Below are 25,095 nucleotides of genomic sequence, written 5' to 3' on the forward strand. Positions count from 1 at the left end.
GGCTCCCAGCATGGAGCCTGCTTCTGCCTCCTCCAATGTCTCTGCCTTTCTCTCTCTCTCCCTCTCTCTATGTCTACCGTAAATAAATAAACAAATAAAATCTTAAAAAAAAAAAGAGCTATCAGGATTATATTTGTCTCACCATTGAAGATGAGAACACTGAAAGTGTTCATCAAACTAGTTGGTGAATTCTAAATAACATACTAAATTAACACTGGGAATGTTGTTCCTTGTTGACCTGGCTTTAAGAATTTATAATTTCACATATTAGTTCATTGAATCTCTCTAAGCAAACAAACATTTACAGACTTCTAAAATAAATAAATAAATAAATAAATAAATAAATAAATAAATAAACCTTCTACTGTTAACTAGTTAATGTTCAAAACAAATAAATTGGTGAAAAGTAACCTGGGCTTCACAGGTAATATGTTGAGCAAGATACTGGAAAAACAAAAACAAAACTATCATTGGTTTTAAATGGAGTGGGTGGGGGACAAGCAAGATCTAATTCAAAGGCTGGGACTACTCATCTTATGCCTCCTTATTTTACCATCACAAATTAAGAACCATGCATGTTGCATGGCTATTTATAGAAGAATCTCCTTTGATAGGGATCTGTTTCAGTCAAGATACGATCTGAATAATGTGACTGACTTCGCATCATCTACCATGATATCCTTTTGAATCAAGAATGCTCAGCTGTGAGAATTTCCTGTCTTGGGACCGAAGCATCAAGATAGAGAGTATAAAGATTGCCACATCCTTCTCTTCTCCTTTCTTTATCAAGCTTGCTTATCATGAGAGCCCAATTTAATTAGGCCATGTAAATGGAAATTTTACTGACATATAGGAAAGTGCCTGAATCATAACTCAACAAATTTCCAAAACAATTTGTTTAAGAAAACTACATCAAGAAATGGAACATGGTGAGTATTCTGAAAGTTCTCTTTCTGACTCCTTCTAATTACTAGTCCCCCAAAATACTTAGTATCTTGATTTCTGACAAAATTGATTTATTTTGCCCATTTTTGTATTCAACATATACATTATAAACATACTACATTATATAAGTTTATTGTGCCTTACATTAATGGTTTACAGACCTTTAGTGCCTTTATTCTTTTGCTCAACCATTAAGTTTATAAGAGCCATTCATACTGTTGAATGTATTTGTAGATTACTCATTCCCATTGCTGTATGATATTTCCCGGTGTGAGTATATCATTATTTATTGATCCATTCTGTTGATGGGTATTTGGGTAGTTTCCAGCTTGGAGTTATTACAAATGATGTTGCTATAAACATTTTCGTCCATTATTTGGGCGAACATATATAATATTTCTGAAGGCAGGTTGGGTTTCCCAAGATTTTAATTCTTCTGAATAATTCGAAGAAACTTCAAAACATTAAAAATAAAACCTATCTTGACTATATATCTCCTCTATATTTGCCTCATTCTTCTAGTCTCATTAAGAGCAAATATCCTAGGGAGTTAAACTCTCATTTTTTCTTGAATCCTCTTCCAACTAAAGCAAAGGCTCAGATTGCTGCATTGGGCTCACAGAGATCTTTCAGTAATAATTTCAAGGATATAGGTAATCTAGTGGTGCAGGTGAAGCTGAGTATCTCTTGATGTCCTTCCCAGCAGTGTTAGGTGCACTCTCTTGCCTAGGTCAAAAGAACTGATCTCTAATTGACATGGATAGTTTCTTACACAGCAGGGAAGATTTAGGTAATAAATATCTCTCCATTCTATACTTAAATAGTTACATAGTTTATGTGATATTTTCCAGGAACCTATGCCTCATAAATCTATAAATCAATGATATTCTACTAAAATAATTTCATGAATAAGAACTCTCCTCCAGTCCCATTAGTTTATTTGCTGTGAAGTGCAAACTGGAGTCATCTGTGTTCATTCTCTCCTAAAAACATTACCCAGGTAAAGGTACACAAATAGACCACAAGCCAGCTGCTTAATCCCTCAACATACTGCAAGTAGGTGTTTATCCACATCTACTTGTCAAGGCCATCAATGAAACCTATATATTTTTTTAAAAATTTTATTTTTTAATATTATTTTATTTTATTTATTTATTCATGAGAGAGAGAGAGAGAGGCAGAGACACAGGCAGAGGGAGAAACAGGCTCCATGCAGGAAGCCCAACGTTGGACTTGATCCTGGGTCCCCAGGATCACACCCTGGGCCCAAGGCGGTGCTAAACTGCTGAAGCATCCAGGCTGCCCAAGATTTTATTTTTTATTTGTGAGAGAGGGACAGCACAAGTGTGTGTATGGGGGGGGGGGCGGGGGTAGGGGGATAGAGCAGAGACAGAGGGAGATGGAGGAGAAGCAGACTCCCTGAGCAAGGAGCCAGGCATGATTCTTGATCTCAGGACCCCAGGGATCATGACCTGAGCCCAAGGTAGATGTTAACTGCCTGAGCCACCCAGGTGCCCTGAAACTTATATGTTCAGTTCTAGGTCCCCTTCTGACTCCAGCAGCTGAACTTGGCATAGTTGATTACTTATCCTTCCTAATGTACTTTCCTCATTTGACTTCTGGGCAGCGTTTCTATTTTTCCTGTACTCCTCTTCTTTTTTTTTTTTTTTTTTTTTTTAAGATTTTATTTATTTATTCATGAGAGACAGAGAGAGAGAGAGAGGCAGGGACATAGGAAGAAGAGAAGTAGGCTCCATGCAGGTAGCCCAACATGGGACTCAATCCCAGGTCTCCAGGATCAGGCCCTGGGCTAAAGGCAGCACTAAACCTGCTGAGCCACTCAGGCTGCTGCCGCTGTCGTCATCGTCTTCTTCTTCTTCTTCTTCTTTTCTCCTTCTCCTTCTCCTTCTCCTTCTCCTTCTCCTTCTCCTTCTCCTTCTCCTTCTCCTTCTTCTTCTTCTTCTTCTTCTTCTTCTTCTTCTTCTTTCTTCTCTACTTTATTGGCCACTCCTACTTTCTCTTCCTTTATGGTTTCTTATCTTTCAGCTCCTTTAAAATGGGAGTGCAGGGTGACTGGGTGGCTCAATCAGTTGTTTCTGACTCTTGATTTTGACTCAGCTCATGATATCAGGGTCCTGGGATGGAGGCCAGTTTGGGATCCATGCTCAGTGCAGAGTCTGCTTGTCCCTCTCCTTCTGCCCCTCCCCCAGCTCGTGTGCTCATTCTCTCTCTCTCTCTCTCTCTCAAATACATACATAAATAAAGTCTTTAAATTTTTTTTTAATGTATTAATTAGAGACACAGAGAAAGAGAGGCAGAGAAGAGGGAGAAGTAGACTCCTCGCAGGGAGCCCAATGTGAGACTCAATCCCCCAACCCGGCATCACGATCTGAGCCAAAGGCAGATGCTCAACCACTGAGCCACATAGGTGTCCCTAAAATTTTTTGAAAAATAAAATGGGAGTGAAACATAGAGCATAGTCCTCGGAAATATCTTATATCCCCTTTTATTTATTTTTTTTAATTTATTTATGATAGTCACAGAGAGAGAGAGAGAGGCAGAGACACAGGCAGAGGGAGAAGCAGGCTCCATGCACCAGGAGCCCGATGTGGGACTCAATCCTGGGTCTCCAGGATCGCGCCCTGGGCCAAAGGCAGGCACTAAACCGCTGCGCCACCCAGGGATCTCCTTATATCCCCTTTTAATTTCACAGTCTTATTACTTTAAATCCCATCTACATGCTGAAGATTCCCAAATTTACATCTTCCTTTTGGTCTTTCCCCATCCTGGTTTTTGTCCTCCCAGCTTTCCTGAGGTATAGTTAACAAATAATATTGCATATATTTGAAGTATATAACATGATGATTCGAAGTACATACACCTGGTAAAATTATTAGGCCCTTTCTCTTGATCTCCCTACTCATATCCAGCTGCCTTTCTTGACATCTCTGTCTGTACATCAGTAACTATTGGAAATTGAACATGTCTAAAACTGAATTTCTATTCTTATTCTCCAACATTCTCCTCCCATTTACTTCTCTATCTGAAAAAGTGACTCCATCTGTCTAGTAATTTGGGCTAAAACCACAGTGCCTTTCTCACCTTCTTCCCTTTTTATACTTATATACACATTCAATCCATTATCAAGCCTTATTGGTTCTATCATCAACATTTATAAGTAATCAGACTTCTACCATCTCCATTTCCAAGAATAGGTTTAACTTGAGAGTAATGAAACTCAGGCATTATGGCTTTTCATTTGTATAGGGCTTTTCTAGTTCCCTGGGGATTCATGAGAAGGGAATCTAGCCACACGAAGAGGCACGAAGTGCGGTCAGCACTATAATACATGCCGGCAAGCAGTGGACCTGAGGCTGGCAGCAGGGAGCAAGGTGCTAGAGGCACTCCTTTCTAGAACTTCCAAGTCCAGAGCGACACTTGTTCCTGGTTGACCTTGACCTATATCTGGGCACGTACCATTCACACTAAGTGGAAGGATCTGAAGGCATCATGGTTCTTCCATCTGCTGGATAACCATTATAACCAAGGCTTACCCAAATCCCCCTATCTCCCAGAACTGGCCCAGTGGTAGCAATGGTGAATAGTGGGGAGGAACCCCAGGAGATAAAGATTAGGCCAAGCTGGACCAGTGTTTGAAATAGTGTCTCTCTCCAGGGGTCACAGAGGGGAAATTCAAGGACTAGAGCTTTGGAGGGTCTCCATCCATCATCAGGCACAGCCAGGGCAAGAACTGCAGAGAAACTTATGAAACTAAAAGTTATTTTCCTACACTGTCAAAAGTAAAAGACAGATTTTGTGTAAGCTGGCTTCCACAAAAGAACAAGTTTTTATTATTTTCAGTGAGAGAATTACCTTTCTATTCTCTCTACTATAAAGTATTATATGAGGATGTGATCAAAAAATGCTTCTACAATGTAGGAAAAAAGTAACATAGAAGTATGTCATGCACATAATAATAATAATAATAATACAATAATAACTCATATATTCTACAACTTTATAATACCTTGTTGTCGGCTTTTTAACACTTGTAATACCTTTACCTTTTCTAAATAAATATTTACTTCCATACCTGACTTTATAGGAGTAATTTTGATTTTTTTAGAGGACCCCACAAAACCCATATCTATCCCTATGAATTGCTTTCACCTTATTCCAGACATCCACCAATCTGTAACCTGGATTAACCCAGGAACCTCTAGGCCTCCTGCATTTGTCCTGGTCCCTTCCCACTTAATTCACAAAAGAGCAGTCAGAGTGATCATTTTAAACTGCAGTCTGTACCATGCCCCTCTTTTCCTTGAAACCTGCCAGTCACTTCCTGTCTCACTCAGAGTCAGGGCCAAAGTCCTTACACTGGCCTAGCTCATAGCCCACTTCACTCTGATTTTATCTGTCCTCCCTCTCTTACTCGCCTCCAGTCAGGTGCTCTGTTCACTGCTTTGGGAGTGTGACAGGTAGGTTCCATGAACCCTTTCTCCTGGAGCATGCTCCCTAAGATATGTATACAGCCTTTTTCCTGACCTCCTTAGACTGCTTGTAAACAGTAGTGAGAACTCCTGGATCATCTTGTTTAGAACTGACTCCTCACCCCCAATAGACATCTTCATCTCTGCTTTATTTTTCCACACTTCATCATCTTCTAAGATGCTATAATATCAACCAGCTTATTTGTTCATTGCATTTCTCCCTTCATTTTTTCATAAGGGCAGGGGTTTTTATCTAGTATATTCACTTACTATTCTCTCTTCCAATACCTAAACAATGCCTGGCACATAGTTGGCCCTCGATAAATGTTTTATGCATTCATAAATGAATAAATGATTGAGTGAATAATTTATGCTTCCTGTATTCTTGCAGTTCAAAGTTTAGAAACAGAAATATCAGTCCTCAATTATTGTTTTGGTCTTAAGCATAATAAAAAGATGTTAAAGATTTGTGACTTATTAAAAAAAAAGATTTGTGACTTATTAAGTAACATCATGAGATCTTTGTTTATGGAAGATGGTTATGGTTATTGAAGCATTTATGGAAGATGGCATATTCGGGGTAAGACTAGATTCAAGAAGACCAATTATTTAGGAATAATGTGATAATGGTCTGCACTAAGATAATAGAAAACATATTACATTGTTTGGCACATTAATCCTGAAACTTTCGTGAATGATTTTCTGCGGTTTTTAAATTCTTATTTATTTTGTTTTGTTTTGTTTTCCCAAGTATTTAACCATGTCTAGGAAAATCGCAAATTAAGATTGAATAACCAAAGGGTATCCATGATACTGAAAGAATTCAAATCTAGCATTGGTGGAGTAACATGCCTTCAGGAAATTTTCTTCCAGAAATAGAAAGTTTAATACATACATACCCATTAGTTACCAACATTTTAACCTTTGAGGGATGCCTGTGGGGAATACCACCTTAGCATTCATCATAAAAGCATATCCATCCATTTCATCTCTCTATAAAACAGCAGAACGTCTTACTATAAGGGATAGGAAAGAGTGGCAGTGGGAACAGGAAGTATTTCTTCATCCTTGATTCCCAATCTTTGTGGGCATCACCTCTCCATAAACTGAAGATAACAAATTGCCTTCCCAGATCAAAACACACAGGAGAGGCTGGAGAAAAGAAAAGAAAAAAACAAAACAAAAAACCAGATGGAGTAGAAAGAAATGGAAGGGAAACAAGCTGACACCTGTTTTCCAGCACAATGATCATTAAAGTTATCACACGTTATGCCAGAAGCTTTATTTTAAATGCCCTGCCTGCCACTTTCTGGGTTAAGTAAATAGTTTTGAATATGCATCTCATTCAAATTGCTTTCCATCACAGTCAGTGAGTGCAGTTAAAATGACTGAGTAGCTTTGAGTCCTTCCAGAAAAACAACAAAGTACAGAAATGCTATCCCCATCTTGTTCACTAAGGAACATTTCCTTGATTCTGGATATAAAGTAGATATATTTAGTACCTCAGTAAATGCTCCCTGAGAGGGCCACCCATTAGTATTTGAATAATTCCAACAACAATAACAATGATCACAGAAGAAAGTGAAGAAAAGCTTAGGGTAGACAAAATTAAAAGGATTAGTCCTGGCCCTAAGAGAATTTCTCACCATAAGGCTAGGGATTGGTCTTAAAATGGAAATTTCTGGATATATAAGTCACACTTATATCAACTTAATTTTTACAAACATAAAGTGTAGTGTGTTGTGCTAACTCAGCTATCTCTGGAAATATGCATCAGTTCTAATAATTACAAGGTGCATCTATGATACAGCAAGGGTTATTTTGAAATTAGTCTTTATTGATTAGTAACTATTCATATGCTCCACTGTTATTACAACTATTATATGAATGTAATAACTGTTTCTGAGGACAACAGTTGAATTCTATTTTCTCTTGATATTTAGATGTTTGTTGGAATGAACATATTGATGATCTGGAAATGTTAAATTCTTACTGTCCAAACACTTGGTGTTTCTAAACTAAATGTAATCAGTAACTATAGAATTTATTACAGGCTCTTAGTGTAACAGCTTATTTTCAGTATATCGATAAGTATACATTTAATTTAAAGTGTATATTCTCAGATGAAAATGAGCAATGCTCTAAGAATACATTACCATGATATTAAGAGCCAGAATCAGCTCCATTGCTATTTCTTGTTAACTCTACAAATTTACTTAATTGACTTGACACCAGTGTCCTCACATACAAAATGGGAATAACGTTTTGGTGATTACATAAGTAGTTGTTATCTGACCATCCCTTTCCCACTAAAGAAAATAATGATAAAATCTGGACATAATACCAAAAACAGCTACACCAGAGTGATCTCAGCAGACAGACTCTGGTGGGAGTACATGCACTGAAAATGGAGAGTATATACACAGAATTTTCAGTCCTGTGATTTTAGCCTGGGGCCAAGGATAATTATCATGGTATTACAATGTGTGCTGCTAGTGGTAAAATAGCTGCAGTATTTTGACCTAGGAAATCAGAAGAATTAAGCCACCAGGGATCTCTGGCTACTGAAGAGAGCAGGGAGTCCCTATAAGGGACAGAACCAGAGACATGATCCCATATTCTATCATGGACCTCTGAACTATGCCTATGAAACAGCTGAGCCAGAGACAAAAGACTGAGTTGGGCTTCCACCTAAGGAACACCTAAGCTTATATTTCAAGTCTACCTAAGACAAATTTGCCTGATGAAGTAGAGGAAGCAACACTAATCAGAGAAAATGACAGATTCTGCACAGAGGGCAATTAAAAATCACCCTGTATATAAGAGGAATTGGGAAAATGGAACTCATTTTCAAGAGAAAGGAAAACAGACTCTGGAATGGCCTGACTCTTGGAACTAGCAGACCAGAGTTTTGAAATGACTATTAACAGTTTTTCTCAAAGAAGAAAAACAAAATATTCTTACATGAATGAAAATATAGGAAATAACTGCAGAGAAATATTCACCATATAATAAAGAACTAAGTGGAAATTCCAGAACTGTAAAAGACAGAGATGAAATTAAGATTTACTGGATGGATACTTGGAAAATAAATAACAGCTGATTGAAAATGATAAATGAAAGATTCAGTGAACTTGAAGACAAAATAAGATAATTTAATATGAAGAACACAGAAAAATAAAGATTATTAAAAAAAACTAAAAAAGCCTCAAGACCCTTTAGATAATATCAAGTAGCTGAACATGTATGTCTTTAGAATCCTAGAAGGAAAGGAGTGATAGAATGAACCAAAGGAAAAATAAAGAAATAGTGATTGAGGATTTCCTCAGTTTAATTAAAGAAAGAAATTCCACATATAATATTCTCAAAAACACACAAAAAAATGTGCCTCAGCATTTCCATACAAGCTGTTGAACTTTTCACAAAAATAGGCCAAATCTTGAAATCAGCAAGAGAAAAATGACCCATTATGTAAAGTACATAATGGAATCAATGATTTGATTACTAATTGACTTCTCATCAGAAATACATATAACCATTGCAAAAATGGCAACCTACACATCTTTTCAGGTGCATGTGATGTTTTTAAGGATTGGCATGTGGTATTCTATAACAAATTCTTAATAAATTAAAAAATATTGAAATCTCAGAGAAAATGTTTTCTGACCAAAATTAATTTACTTAGAAATCAGTAATAAAATGATACTAGGAAGACCTGAATATTTGGAAAATAAATAACAAACATCTAAATATTCCATATGACAAAGAGGAAATTGCTAAGAAACTTTGAATTACCTGACAATGAAAAATTCAACAGATAAACAGTAGGGTACTACTAAAACAGTGCTAAAAAGACAATTTATAATTTAAATCCATATATATTTTTTAATAAGGAAGTTTTAAAATAAATGATCTATGAATACACTTTAAGAATTCTTAAAAGAGGGGCACCTGGGGGGCCCAGTGGTTGAGTGTCTGCTTTTGGCTCAGGATCCTGAGATCCTAGGATCTAGTCCTGCATCAGGCTCCCCTTCTCTCCCTCTCCCTCTCCTCTATGTCTCTCATGAATAAACAAATAAAATCTTAAATAAAATAAAATAAAATAAAAAGAACAGGGACTCCTGAGTGGCTCCCTGTTACTATGTTGGTACTAGTAAATTTTGTAAGACATTTGTGAATGAGTATACAGACTCTTTCAGAAAACATTAGAGAAAGCAACTCTCTATTTACTTTATAATTCTAATACTGTATTAACCTGATTTTAAAAATTAAAGACATTGGGGATGCCTCAGAACATGAGATCTGACAGTCTATGCAAGGGATACATATATCATACTGACAAAGTGAATTTTATCCAGAATCCAGGTTTGGTTTAATATGTACAAAATCAACCAATGTTATAAAGAAAATAAAATAATCATATGATCACTTTAATAAATGCAGAAAAAATTGACAAAATTCAACACCCACTCATAAAAAGATGTTCAACAAGTTGGAACTGAAAAGAAGCTTCAATAAATCTAATAAAAGATATTTATAAAAAACAAAAACAAGATCCAATGTGATGCTTTATACTTCGCATTAAGGAAAAATAAATACGGTTGTGTATTCCCAACATTCATATTGAACATTATGTTAAAATAGGACAGGGAAAAAAATATAAGTCATTGGAAAGGAAGAAAGAAGTGCAACTGTTTTATTTGTAGATCATATGATCATGTGTTTTAAAATGCAGATTTTATTTTTATTCAGGTATTGTGAGTCCAACAGTTGAGGAGACAGTTGCCATTAAAAAGATAGTTCATTACTCAGAACTCCCAAGAGAACCCAGCTGGTTGCAGGCCCTTATTAGAGAATACAGGTTGGTCAAGACTGAGAGAGGGAGAACTGATCACAAAGCTGTTATTGTGGTTTCCCAGACAGGAAAGGCAAGGCTGATAAAGCAGGCTTAGTAGGTTTAGAATTGGCTAGTTTGAATAATTTCAGAAGGCCCAGGGGAATAGGGGCTGCCCTTAGTTGTTTGATAGCAGGCCCTGGGATGATAAGGGTGTAAGAATAGAGGCCTGGAGTATAAGAGCCTGATTAGAAGGTTGTTGGAGTGAAGGGTTGGTTTGCAAGTGTAAGGTTAGTTTGCTTGTGTAAGGCTTGCTTTGAGGCAAGTCCTTTGCTCTCTCTAGAATCAGCTAACCCTGGCCAAGGCAGTGTCTTCCTGGTTAGTAAAAAAATCCAATACAGAAACTAGAAAACATGGTTAATACATCATGTTTATAGAAAATCCTAAAGAACCTAAAAAAGAAATCCTACTACAATTAATATATAAATTAACAAGACTTTAGGGCCAAAATACAAAAATCAATTGTCTGTGTTTGTGTATATAAACGACCAGAACATTAAATAAAACAGCAGTTCTATTTAAAATAGCAAAAACTATATGAGGAATGTTTTAATAAATGATGTACAAATACTCCAAATTCAGTACATTACAAAGGGAGATTAAAAAGAGCTAAATAAATGGAGAGATATACAATGTTTATGAATCAGTACAGGCCCCTATTATTAATATAGTGATTCTATAGATTTACTGTAATCTAAATCAAAATCATAGCAGTTTTTTTTTTGTCCTCCAAGAAATCCACAAGTTGACTCTAAAATTTCTGTCTAAAGGCATAGACAATTATAAAATAATTTTAAAAAAGGAAAGATTGGAAAGCATACTACCTGCTTTCAAGGTTTACTACGAAGCCATGTTAGGTAATTAAGACAGTGTGGTGTTACTATAAAAACAAAATATAGTTCAGTGGAACACATAGTTTTATATCTTATCAAAGAAAGACAATGGATTTTCAATTCACTGCCAAAGTAATTCAATGAGATGGCAAGTTTTTCAACAAATGATGCTAGAGCAATTGAAAAATCTTTAAGAATAAGAAAAAAGAATAAGGCAGCAGTACCGTTTACCTAACTCCATACATGATTTGACACTGCAAAAGTATAATTACACTAAAGTATGTCAGTGGTTCCCTGAGACTAGGAGTCATTGGAGAAGACTGAGTACAAACAGAGACTAGGAAAGTTTTTAGGGTGATGAAAATATTCTCTATTTTGATAATGGTGGTATTGCTCAACTGCATAAAATTACCAAATTCTACACTTGAAGTGGGTAAACATTATATGTGAATACTATTGCAGTAAAGGTAGATAGAAATAGAAATCATAAGTCTTATAATACTGAAATTTACAAATTATATATTTTTTAATTTTTTTTAAGATTTTATTTATTCACTCAGAGACACACACACACACACACACAGAGACAGAGAGAGGCAGAGACATAGGCAGAGGGAGAAGTAGGCTCCATGCAGGGAGCCCAATGCGGGACTCGATCCCGGGGCCCCGTGATCACACCCCAGGCTGCAGGCGGTGCTAAACCACTGCGCCACTGGGGCTGCCCTCCAAATTATAAATAATGCTCATAAATGTACTTGTATTTTACAAGTTTGAGGTGCTATTATTATATAACCAGCTATTAACTCCTTAATTGGGAAGAATATGATTGAATACATCATGTGTCATGTAATTTACATACATTATCAATGTATTAAATGTTATACTATTTTTAAGAAACAAATTTATAGTGTGTAATTGAAATGAAAGATCAAATGGTTGTAAACTGCAGAATTAGTATTGAAACAAGTCTTCACTCTGAAACAGTCTTTCTACTTAGTCATTATGCCTTTTGTATTGAAAATGTATCATTTAGGCTTGAATGCTAGACATGTACAGTACAGAAGTACAAATTTTCATAGCATTCTATCCATAAAAGGTTTTATTTAATATGCTTGAGTTTATGACATGATAATTTAAAGATAATCTTATGAAGAGTGATTTCCATACCCTGCAAACTTTTTGGGTTATAGTTGAATTTATTCAGTAATACTTACATAACATGGTACCAAACAAATTCCTCTTTGAATTTAGTACTGAAATAGAGTTGATGATCATAAAAATAGGTATGTTTAATTTTAATTTAGGAAGTAAATAATGTTTATGGAAATGTTTTGCCATTTAAAAGCATATGTGCCTTTAATATACTTTAAATGGTATAACTATCATTTTATCTCATTTAAAAAAATTAACTTGGCTGCCACAAAGTTTAAAACAAATATTAACATTCAATTTTAATAACTATTTAGTCCTAATCTAATGGCACACAGTCCTTCCACATTGCCTAATTTTATGGACATTTCATATTTGTCTTAAGTGTGACTTAATATTTTATGCTAATGATGATACTTTTAAGGCAAGTAAACTATAAACAATTGTAAAAGATAATAAAAATATTGGTAAAAGAGTGTTTTTTTAATTATTAAGTTTTGCTCTTAAAAATTAGCATTCATTTTTATAGGTCTATATCCTAAATCAGGCATCTGGCACTGCTGTGTTTCATAAGATCTACTTATACATTATAAAAGCTATTAGAAATAACATTGGGAGGCTGTAATGATATTGCATACCAACAACATATGCGTCTTCATACACATACCATCTTCTCCACACACATTTTTGCAAACGTGATTTTAACCAAGTGAATCTTTGCAAGTGAAAACATCCTTTAAATTTGGATAACACATATATTCAAGTGCTTATTTCAGTTATCTAGCATACATATGTTATATAAGTAACTCATAAACCAAGTCTCTTTCATGAATTGTAAAAGAAAGAATAAAACAACTACTTGCTATGGTCATGCTGTGAATTTGTGACATTAGTTTCTGAGTGAAATATTCAGAGAAATGCATGAGATTCTTTATTTGATAAAGTCTGGAAATAAAGGCATACACATCAAGTATTGTGATATAGAAAAATTTCCTAGAGCAGAGAATTAATATACATATCATATAGATCGAAGATGTTAAGGGAGAATGTTTCAAATTTAATTCATTTGTATTAGTCATTTTTCCAAAGAATTAACCAGGGCGTACTCATTTGTGTGGCACTGGAAAATTCATAGAACTGATACACTGGTTAAAAGAGAACACATTAAAAAAATAAAAAAAAGAAAACACATATACTATCACACACAGGTGGTTTGGATTATGTATTTAATATCAAAAAGGGTAGAATGAACTAATTCTTGACTATCCTTTATATGTTATATGCATTGTTTAGCTATTTAGTTTCATATTCTGCTCATGAGACTAGCTAAAATTTCAATCATTATTCTTCAAATTTTGAAGCAAACGCTTTAAGGACAAATGAAATGTTAACTTTTTCTCTAAAATTACACTGAATTGAATTTGATATTTTACTGATTATACAGAATTACAAGCATGAGCCATCAGCATTGACATGGGTCATTTCACTGATGAGCACCAAAGTAGTGAAAAATAGAATGTTCCTTATGAAAAAGGGCCAAACAAATCAGTTTTTACCTCCACTCTGACAGAAAGTATGTATTGGCAGTGTATTGGCACTAACCATCATGTATTCTTCAGGTGAAGCTCATAGATTTCTTGAGTGTCCAGTACCATAAAATTGTGGCAGTGCATTCTGTGTGTGCAGTCATGATGTTCACAAACCTATCTGGAGAGATTACATGTCGCTGAGATATTTGATCTTCTCTCGTGTGACTCGTCATAGCATATTCCTGATCTGATCAAAGAAATCTATTGGCACTGTAGAAGCTAATAATTCATCCTATCACATATATGCTGTTGTTTAGAAAATCCTGCTTGAAAGGAAGATTACTTGCTTAATAGAGTTTCCAGGTTGGTCATTTGCTTGGTGAATCTTTACTTCCTGAGTTCCCTTATCAGATACAAAGCTTTGATTCTGGAATGTTGTTGCTGTGGTCTGAATGTGTCCTTGTAAAATTTTTATACTGAATTCCAACACCCAAAAGTGAGAATATTAGGAGATGGGGCCTTTTGAAGGTGTTTTAAGTCATGAGGGGAGAACCCTCATGAATGGGATTAGTGCCTTTAAAAAAGAGACCCCAGAGAAATCCCTACCCATTCCACCATGTGAGACACAACTAGGAGTTTGTGACCTGGAAGAGGGCCCTCACCCAACCATGCTGGCACCTTGGTCTTGGACTTCCAGCCTCTAGAACTGTGAGAAATAAATTTCCGTTGTTTATAATCCACTTAGTCTGTGGTATTTTGTTATAGCAACGCCAATGAACAAAGACTGTTATCTTAACCAATTTGAATAGATGCAAGTTGAAAGATGAAACTACCCTCTATGTGCTGGAATCTTGGTAGCACATGAAGATTTGAATATTTAAAAAATTAACCTACTATCTCTAGAGTCAGGGCCTGGGGGTCAACAGGAGAATAAAAATGTCTTCTTTAAAACTCAGGAACAAATTTGCTTCTTTTCAAAATCTGAAGGTGTGAGACTGAGAAAAGCCAGGACTCTTGGACAAATATCCTAATCCTACCCCTGCCCTGGAATCATTACAAGAGGTCTGTTGTTAGAGTTTAAGTGAGACTGGAGAGGAGAGCTGTTGCCAGGCACTGCTCTCTAGGAAGCCCAGCTAAGACCATGGGAAAACAAAACCATTTCCAAAGATCACAGGCTTTGAATTAAGGGAACCCAAAGCAAAACACAGAGTGGTGTGAAAGTTATGAACTGAGGTGGCTCCGCAGGCTTCATGTGGGTGGTGTGAGCTGTTCTGACCTGTGCATTCCCCACACACAGGCCAAACACTTTATTCCCTTCTAACAAGTACTGTCTTTCGGGTTTCCAACACAGTTGGCTTTTTCAGTTATGTGTTAACCACTCTTTAACTAGCGAAGTAGGAGGGTGGAGGGAAACTCTGAGGGTGAGAAATTCTCAGAAGATGTTAACGTTTAAGACACAATTAATGACACTAATTTTAAGTCAAACTGGTTTTTAATTATTGATGTTGCTGTGGTTCTGACCCTGCAGATTTCACTCATTCTGTAAACACATTCCTCTAGATTTGGCTTCAGAATCCCTGTGGGCTAAAAACTGCTAGATGGAATTTCTAATTAAAAAAATAGAAAGAGCCCTTGGCAATTTAACCCCACGTTCCCTCGTCAAACATTTACCCTCACACTCCCTCTTATAAGTGCCCCTAAAGTCTCTTATTCATATTGACAACTTGTACTTGACAGCACCCATGAAAGACCTGACAGCTTTCCTCCAAAAGCAACACCCTCCATACTGACATTGCTTCAACACCTTGAAATTTACCTTTCAGAGTGAAAGGTTTCATACATGGTGATTAATACAATTCACAAAGGATCTATTTTTAAAAAGATTGTGCATTTGGGTGATAGTTGCTAAAGTAATATTCTTTTGCTTTGGGTCAAGGCTGAAGAGAATTCTGAGTTCATGGAACCCTTATGTATTTACACAGGTGTGGAGCCGATACATATTCTATACACATTTCTATGCCTCTGTGGTTTCTCTTTGTCGCTTCTTCTCTCTTTGGGTCTATATCCCTCTCTTATATTCTAGCTCTCTTCTTATTAAGAAAATAAGTTATTTTAACATCAGTGAAAAGTTCTGGGAGGCACACACTGCGAACTATATTATAATCTTCGGTATGTTTTTTGATTCCACGTTCCTCCTGCCATGGTGACTGACATCAAAATGGCTCCATTATGTCTATTGACAAGTTGGTCCATAAAGACTTTTTCTGACTTGTCTAGAATGTCTCACAGGTAGCTAATAAAAGGGAGGTTAAAAAAAAAAAGATTAAAAAAATTTATCTTTCAATGACACCTCTACAATTTGGTTTTGGTACTTGAATAGAGCCAGAGAAGTATTTCATAGAGAAATCACAACTCTCTGCATTGTGGGATTCTCTTTTTTTTTCTCTCTCTCTCTGATTTTCAGTAATAAATATATTCATTACATATTTGTGAGAATAGTTCTAGGTCACTTGAACTGCTTAATAAGTGAAATATTACTATTTAGGTTTACTTTGACTTTATCTAGGGAAATAGGTCCTTATCATTTTGTTGTAGACAACCTCAAGTACTTTCATTTCATTTTTGTTAATTTACAAAATAAAGCTTACTTCAGCTAATCAAAACTTTAAAAAGAACAACTGCCTTTGTTCTTTACCAACATATTTCCTTCAAATCCAAAGCCAAGGAAAGTATCCTTTCTGTGATGTGCTGATTAGCTAATGCAATAGAGATAGAGATTTAAGAAAATGTGTGGTATCATAGTATGTGTAGGCTTTAAAAATAAATTAAAAGCCCTCTAATCATTCCTGAGGGGTAGTGAAACTTTAAGAAGAGATATTACTGTCATAAAACTAAGGAAGCCCTAATTTTATATGAATAGTTCACTCTTTAGATGGCTCTGATTTTTCCTTAGTTCTTTGTACTACTGTTAAAATAGTTCCTGTTGCCACCTGTTCTTTCTGTCATAGGCCTTTTAGACTTTGAACATATAATGAAAACTGTGCCAATTAGGATCTGCTGTGCACAGACTATTTTATTAATAGATAATCCCAATTAAAATGCATGTTATTTATTCTGTTTAGCTATTATTGCAAATTACATTAATGAGGATTGACCCTTTGTAAATTTCAGGTATGTCCTAAGCATTGATTTTCCTCAATAAGGCCATAAATTGGCGTTGTTGACCTAAACTAAAAGGAGATTCTAAAGCTGGGCCACAGTTCAAGAAGTGACTTATACTTGAATAATGTCTCAATCAAAAATGAAGGATTCTCAAATAGAAGGTTACAATTACATGACTTTATTTCATTATCTTTGGATAGAGGTCTAGATAGTTGAGACTATTGACTACCAATGATAAAATGACCTAAATAAAAGAAAAAAAAAATTGCAGCTGAAGGGCCCTGATTCTAATACACAAAGCAAAGTTGAAATGTTTAATTTCCTTAGTGGATATAGCCTAATAAAATCACCAAGGCTTTAAGGGATACCTAATTTATAAATTAACCCAGCTACATATATTCTAGAAATAGAAATCTCTTGAACTTTTATGTTTGGCATTTTGTATATTTTTGGATTAATATGAACAGGTTTGGCTTTATGTTTCTCCCACACTAATCTTCCTTCCCAGAATAATCAAAACAGGAAAAATCCCCTTGGTAGCTTACATGACCCTAGCTTTTTCCAATGGAAATTTACCTGCAACAGCTTAGAGATGGAATATGGTAGATCACTGCTGAATTTTAATTATTCTTTGGATATTTGAAATGCAATTAATAAACCTAGGAAATTGTTTCAGGAGCAAGAAAGAAAGGGAAAGAGACCTTAAGGTGTGTTTTTTTTTTAATTGATACATAACAATGTATTTCAGGATAATCTATTTCTATATATTCACTTACTAGGCAATATGAGGAGTTTTTACCTGATTTTTTTTGGTATTGTTTAGTTTGAATTATCTTTAATTTCTAGGAATTGTTATAGGTTTAGAATACTGTAAGCAGATTTCAAAATGCCACAATTTTGAGAGATTATCATCATATTTGCTACTGAACATTGTGACAAATTAGGAAACTGTACTTGCAGGTTTACCTCGACCTAGGATGTACACACATTTAAAGCAAAGAGTTTGAGGACTGCACCTACTTGTTCCTGCAATTTATTTTATTTAAGGACGGTCAGCACAACCTCCAAGAATCAGCTCACTCTATACCTTAAAAAGTTCCCAAATCCAAGAAACAGGCTTGTACCCACAAAGTCATAGACCCAATTAAACTAATGTGTATCCAGAACAGTTTCAAATATTAGATGAAAAGATATAGACTGGCTTTGAATGAACAGACATATGTTTGGATTCTGGTCCTTCCTCTTAATATTTTTAAGCTATATTTTTCTTCTTGCATAAGATAAGGATAATTGTAGTCACCTAATAAAGTTGAAGTAAGGAGCAAATGAGATAATGTTTTGAAAGTATTTTGTAAAATGCTAGACAATTGGTAATGCTCACATAAAAAGTGTATAACCTTCCTTCCTTTCTCCTTCTTAAACATGTTAAGAACCTATTATGTACAAACTCTTTCTGAAAGATATAAAAATTATATAAACCACTCATGAAATGGAGTGAAAGGCAAGAATATGAAAAATACAAATTGTGGTTTATACTCAGAGGGTGAGAACTTTTCCAATTGGAATACAAAGTATGAATATATGAAAATAATAGAACACAGGTTGGGGCTAGTATCCCATAGACAGTGTTAAATGCCAGATTACAGAGTTTGGATCATATTTTTTTAGGCAAGGAGGGGCCACTAGATGCTTGTGAGAAAAAAAGAACACAGTCAAAATTATTTCAACTAACTGCGTTGTTTGCTATTAATAAAACAGACTAGAAACTATACATATATTTATATTTATATATAATACACTGTATATATACAGTGTATGTATAGTGTGTTACAGCCAACTAGATAGGAGGCCTGAACTAAGGAGATGGGGGGAAATATAAGGGTGCAAATATGAGAAAAACTTTGAAGGCAGAAGCAGTAGAACTTACAGCATGTTTACATGGGGAATGACAGAGAAGTTTAAAATTATTCTTAAATTATTGAATATATGGAAATGGGAGAAAAATGGTCTTTTCAAGGACATTACACATTCTGATTCTGACAGAATTGAATGGTCTAAGCATGGTATTGAAGTGGAAGTATTCAGTTGCCGATGGGAAAAGCAACACTGGAGCTGGAAAAATAAGGCTGAAGATAGAAAATATAAGACTGGGTGCTATCAAAATATGCAGTAAATTATATAATTGTTGGAGAGGATTCCCATTGAGATAGGCATGGCTGCATAACTTGCTTTACTGATGAAATGCGAGGGAGTAACATGTCATTTCTAGGATGTGCTTGGAGATTCAGCTTTGGCTTGGTCACAGTCATTTTTGCTCCCCCATATCAGCTAGCAATATTTCACCCTATCTAGGCCTGGCTCCTAGAGTGTGGACAATTATGTTGCAGAGAGCTCCCCACCACGCTCCCCACCCCACACACGTCTTGCCAGCTAGCCCAATGACTACTGCTGCATACGCTTATTGGGTAGATCCTGTGGGGCAAACTCACTTTTGTGGTTATGATTTGGGATTGGTTATTTCCATAGCATGCCTTGGCTTATTCTGACTGATTCAAATAGGAGTGACCAAAAAAATGGGTTGGATGTTTCTCCTTTCTGGAGTTAGACATGGTATATACATTTTGTTGTTGTTGCTTTGTTTTGCTTTTAGGGTACACATTTTTTTTAAAGTATGACTAAAGAATATTAGCACCATATGAGATCCTAGAGACAATTTAATGAACCCCTTGGATTAAGAGATGAGCCAATTAAGAAATAGGAATTAAGGGTTTTGCTGGAAGGAACATTGGCAACAATGCCGGAGGGATCTTCAAAAGCAACAGCACTTCAGGTACAAGTTTAGTTACTTTTTCATTAAATTGCCCTCATTTTGTTCACTATGGTCTGTGTTGATTGCAGTTCACACAAAAATGCAAAGGAAGTAACACAGATAATCATCTGTACCTGCCAGTTAATTATTTTCAACAAATATCTGTCTACCTCTCACACTGTGCCAGGCATTTTACATATATTACCTCTGGAGCCACTAAAAGCCCTGCAAGCTACATCTGATACTCTCTGTCTTATGCCTGAGGAAACTGAAGGCAGAGATTTTGAGTTGGATTCATAAGTGTCATAGGAGATAAGATTGAAATCTGAATGATCTGCTTCCATATCCTAGCACTGTTTAACTACAACAGACACACACAACAGACAGAAGCTGTTCCTATTTTCCTTATTCCTGAAAAAACATTTAATCTATGTTGGAGAGCAAGTGTGAGATCTGGAAAGATCACAATAGTAAGAAAATAAAATGAAAATATAAAGGTGGAATCTGTCATTTAATGGTCATAGGTTGCCAATTATTTATAAACCACTATGTTCCTGGTGCTCTTGCCCAAAATCTAGATTTTTATTCCATTTCAGACAACTGAAAGTAGAAGATTAAGACTCAGTTCAGTGTCTTACTCCATTATGAGATTTCAGGCTTTCTGCAAATCAGCCATAAAAAAGAATGAAATCTTGCCATTTGTGACAACATAGACAGACCTAGAGGGCATTATGGTAAGTAAAATAAGTCAGACAGAGAAAGAAAAATACATATGATTTCACTTATATGTGGAATCTAAAAACAAAACAAACGAGCAAATAGAAAAAACAGAAACCGACTCATAAATACAGAGAACAAACTGGTGGTTGCCAGAGGGACAGGGTTGAGGGGATGGGCAAAATAGGTGAAGGGGATTAAAAGGTACAAACTTGCATTTGTAAAATAAATAAGTCATGAGGATGAAAAGTACAGCATAGATAATATAATCAATAATATTATAATAACTTTGTATGGTGACAGATGGTAATTACACCTGTGGTGAGCACTTCATAAGGCATGGAATTGTTGAATCACTATATTTCACATCTGAAACTAATATAACATCGTATGTCACTATACTTTGATTAAAGATAAAAATTTAAAAAGGTTTAAGAAAATAATTGGTTGAACTTCAAAAAGCAAGGGTGAGGAAAGGCTACCTAGATTTCAGGTAGAAGGTACAAAACAACAAAGTTGTTGAATCTTTGTGAAGAAAAGCTTCCAGTGGTAGGCTGTGGAGTTTATTCTTAAATTTATTAGGCAGGAGCAAGGCCTGGAAAACTTTAGAATTCTGTAAAAACTAGACATAGGAAAGATTAATCTGGCAGTGGTAGACATAAGATATTTTGGATCAAGGAGGAACAGGACATAAGGAGATGAATCAGATAATTATTCCAACATTTTAAGTGGCAGTAGTAGGAATACCCAAAATTGCAGTCCTGGCAGTAAAGATAGTAGGGAGTAGACAAATTTTTGCTATACAGGGATCAGTTTACCTGAGACACAGTTTTAATACAATACAGTTATCTCTGTGCTATCACTGTGTTCATTTTAATGTTTTTCTGTATCCAAAGGTTGAATGTAATCATTCTGAAAATCATAAGGAAAGTCCTCATTTGTTTCCTATAATCACAGAGCTGAAATATGTAAGGGTCTGACAAATACACGGGTAGTTAATTTATGCTTTGCCAGAACCTGCCAGCTGCATGGAAAAAGTTGCAAAACACATTTGAAAGTGCCATGTGGATGCTTTTGCCACTCTGTATACATTTATTAGAAAGACAGTAGCTGCTCTGTCATGTAAGTCAAACCACTGTGTGTTTAAAAGTTTGGTCACCCTACTACGACTCCCTTTCATGTAACAGGCTTTTTAAAGAGCAAGAGCTGCCTAACCATTCTTTTCTGTTTAGGTATGTGACAACTAGCATCTATTACTGCCCTGCTTTCTTGTGTGCTGGTGATGGCTGCACTACTTGTGATTTAGGACATTTCGGGGTGGGGGGCGCGGGGAGAAGAGCTCAAATATTTATGAGTGTCTGAAGGTGCCCAGAAACTAATTTTCTACAGCTATACTCCAGACCTTCCTTTTCTCTCCTAACATGCGACTGCTTCTTCAATAGAGATTAAATTGACAAATGTCTTTCCCATATCTCTTTGCATTAAACTGACTCACATAACCTTGCTTCTTCTGTCTGCTTTGGAGCTACACTTTGCCAGAACTCTCTGTGCCACATCTGAACTCACTGCTCCAGACACATACACTTTGGGAACTCCTCTGCACTATAATTTAATTCCCTTTTAATCCAGACTTGGAAGTCACAATTGGGGTTTTATTATGACGATTCCAAGAGGTTGTAACAACAGACCACATGGAAAACAGGGGTGCAGAAAGGAGGCATGTGGAGAGGGGGGCACACATATTTCTTGACTTCAAAGCCAAGGGGAAGGATAAATAAGTCACTCTGTAGTCATCAACTACATATATTTATTACTTTTAAAAAACAGCCAGAAGTACTGAAATATAAATGCAAGGGTCTGTTTGGAAGTCTGACACTTTTCTTTCCCCTCTGAACTATCCAAAAATGCACTTACTCCAACAACACAATGCACATTTTTCTTTTAATCTTTTTGTTTTAGTTAAATTAAACAAGAAAAACATGCTGGCTTTAACAAATTTGAATAATATATAAATGTATAGAGTAAAAAGGGTATGGCCTTCTCTGCCTCTTTCCCTTAATAGTGCTGTGTTTATTATCCTTTGAGAATTTTTCTGCGCATATAAATATGCATCTTTTATGTTCTACTACAATTTCGTTTGGGTCTTTAAACAAATTGAGATCAGATTCTTCATTTTGTTCTGAGGCTTGCTATTTCATTTAACAATATGCAGTGGGTATTTTTCTAAGTCAGAATCTAATTCAGTTATTGCAATGGCTGCACAGTTTTCCATTTGTGGATTTTGTATAATTCTTCTCTCTCTCAATTACTTTTCTTTTTTCCTCTACCACTGGCAGTGTTGCTATGAGCAGACTTGTAATATTTGTATCTATGTGCTAAGGTATTTTGTAGAAAATAGATGCCTATGTATTGTTCAACACTTTAAGCATTTTGTTCCCTTCAATATAGTGAGTATTCGAGTCATTTATATACACACACACACACAGATTTAGACACATATTTTGCTTGTGTCTCCATAGTTTCTATGGACCAGGAGGATAGTTTAGGCAAATTATTGAATATTTTATAACCAGAGGGCTAAACAGCATTAAGTATGATTTTCACTAATGAAACATTTCTGTACATTATGCCACCCACATTGCCTTTGCTCTGAATATTCTTTTCTTTAAACATCCCGATATTCTCTTCCCATTTTGTATCTGCATCTACAGTCCTCCTTGCTTTGTGGCCCTGTATCTTCCTCTACTTGATATTCATCCACATGCTGGTGATGCTATTTCATTTTTCTCTTTTCTTCCAGGAGTTTTTAGTCTCACCCTCTCTCTACAATGAAGAACAAAGCTGCTGTGGAAATGACAGCTTCCCTAGAACCATCTAAGTACCTTCCTACGCTCCGGGTTTGTTTGTTCTTTTTAGAAGATCAGAGAGCACAAAACATGGGCTACATCTGACAAGACGCTGGGTTGAACTCATTTTTAGCAGGTGCCGTGCTGTGTCTGACAGTTTTGCAGCCAGAAGAGTGATCTGGGACAATGGAAGAGAGAATGGGGCCCTGTAACAGCATTTTTTTTTTTTTTTACAACTTCATTGACTTTTTTTAAGGAAATATTTTGTAATATAACAGACATTATTGTCAGAGATTTTTGGTGAAAAAAAAAAAGCCACAGAATTGAAGTGACATTAATTTTATGAAAAGATAACTAATTAATTTAATAGTAAAGGGTGAAACAAAATGGATATCTGTGCCTGCGATTATGGAAAGACCCAGAGATATAAAGATCCGAAAAAATTAAAGAAACTGCATCTTTATTGAGTTATTAGAAAAGAAGTTCTGAAGCCAGTGTAGCTGATATATTCCTAGAACTGTTACAAGAATTAGGGAAGCCAAATTCTATAAAACCACCTTTTTTAAAGAAACACTTCTTTCTAAAGATAGTAACATTGGGATTTATATTGAGCATTTACTTTGAGGATTTATTTAAATAGACAAAGCCCCCTACTTCCATGCATACAACAGCCTAGAAACTGTAATGGGTAATATGTAGGTTACATGAACAGCCCACAGCTGTTTATTCATCACCAAATAGAAGTGATAAGTCTATTTATACTGGATGGCAGTCTCAGAGAGAAGAATCACCGATTGAATCAAATCAATTGTCTTAATATGCAAGAGATAAACTATTCCAAACTAAAAAGCACACTCATTTCGGTTGATTGGCACCAGCTGAAAATCAATTTGATGGGATCATTTGGTACTCCATGCTGTTCTGCGTTATCTCTATTAGGTTTATCCCCTGCAGCACCCACCAAGGAAGGCCAGGGAGAGGTGGGAAGGCATGAATTCCACCGCCTACCTAAATGCCTTTGATGCTATATTCATTTTAAACTACTTGAGCTTTATTAGTCTGGGAATTCTAAAATTCAGAAGTGAAATAGTACATTGTGTATAGTTTGACATTTAATAGTAACACAGAGGGTTGTAAAAAGGGCAAAATATTCTCTTTCTTTCCTCGTATTTGCATAATCTCTCTATATCCCCAGTGAAGTTGGGTAAAGTTGATTGTGCTCATCTCTGATTGATGCATAGGTATTATAAACCTGGTGATTGAGTGGTGCCCTCAGTATTGAAACTATGTCCATCTAAATACAATACTGCCACTAACTTTCAACTACTTCAGTTACTCCTGAAAGAGACAATTTACCTAAAACAACATCTGAAGAATGTCTTTTATTTAGAATTTGCCTACCAGACCAATCACTAAGAATTTCCAGAAAACACCAGCTATGTTTTCAAGATAGGAAGTCCAAAATAAACTGTGATTGTGAAAAGCCATTTGGCTAAAGTGAAAATTTATCTAATTAAATTCATGCTGTAAATATATTGGCAAATTATTTAGACGCTCAATAGCTTTGGGAATGTTGCCAACATAACTAAGGTAGAAAGAAATCCTACTTTTTAACTGTGACTGCTGCCTCCCCTACAGAATTTAGACATCATGATTTGGAAATGCCTTATTGTGCTCCATTTCCAGGGCTAATGGAACTGGGTTTTTGTTTGTTTGTTTGT

The 25,095-nt window shown here is 35.7% G+C and overlaps 1 long non-coding RNA gene across 1 annotated transcript; it reads left to right on the forward strand.

Annotated features, from left to right (window-relative positions):
* The first annotated feature begins 639 nt into the window (after window positions 1-639).
* On the forward strand, window positions 640-24,861 carry LOC140640336 (uncharacterized). The gene is made up of 3 exons (XR_012037009.1): window positions 640-929; window positions 19,653-19,832; window positions 23,329-24,861. It is a non-coding gene; the product is annotated as an uncharacterized lncRNA (long non-coding RNA).
* Window positions 24,862-25,095: the final 234 nt, after the last annotated feature.

This window comes from Canis lupus, chromosome 9 (assembly GCF_048164855.1).
Source record: "Canis lupus baileyi chromosome 9, mCanLup2.hap1, whole genome shotgun sequence".
In the NCBI taxonomy this organism is placed as follows: Eukaryota; Metazoa; Chordata; class Mammalia; order Carnivora; family Canidae; genus Canis; species Canis lupus.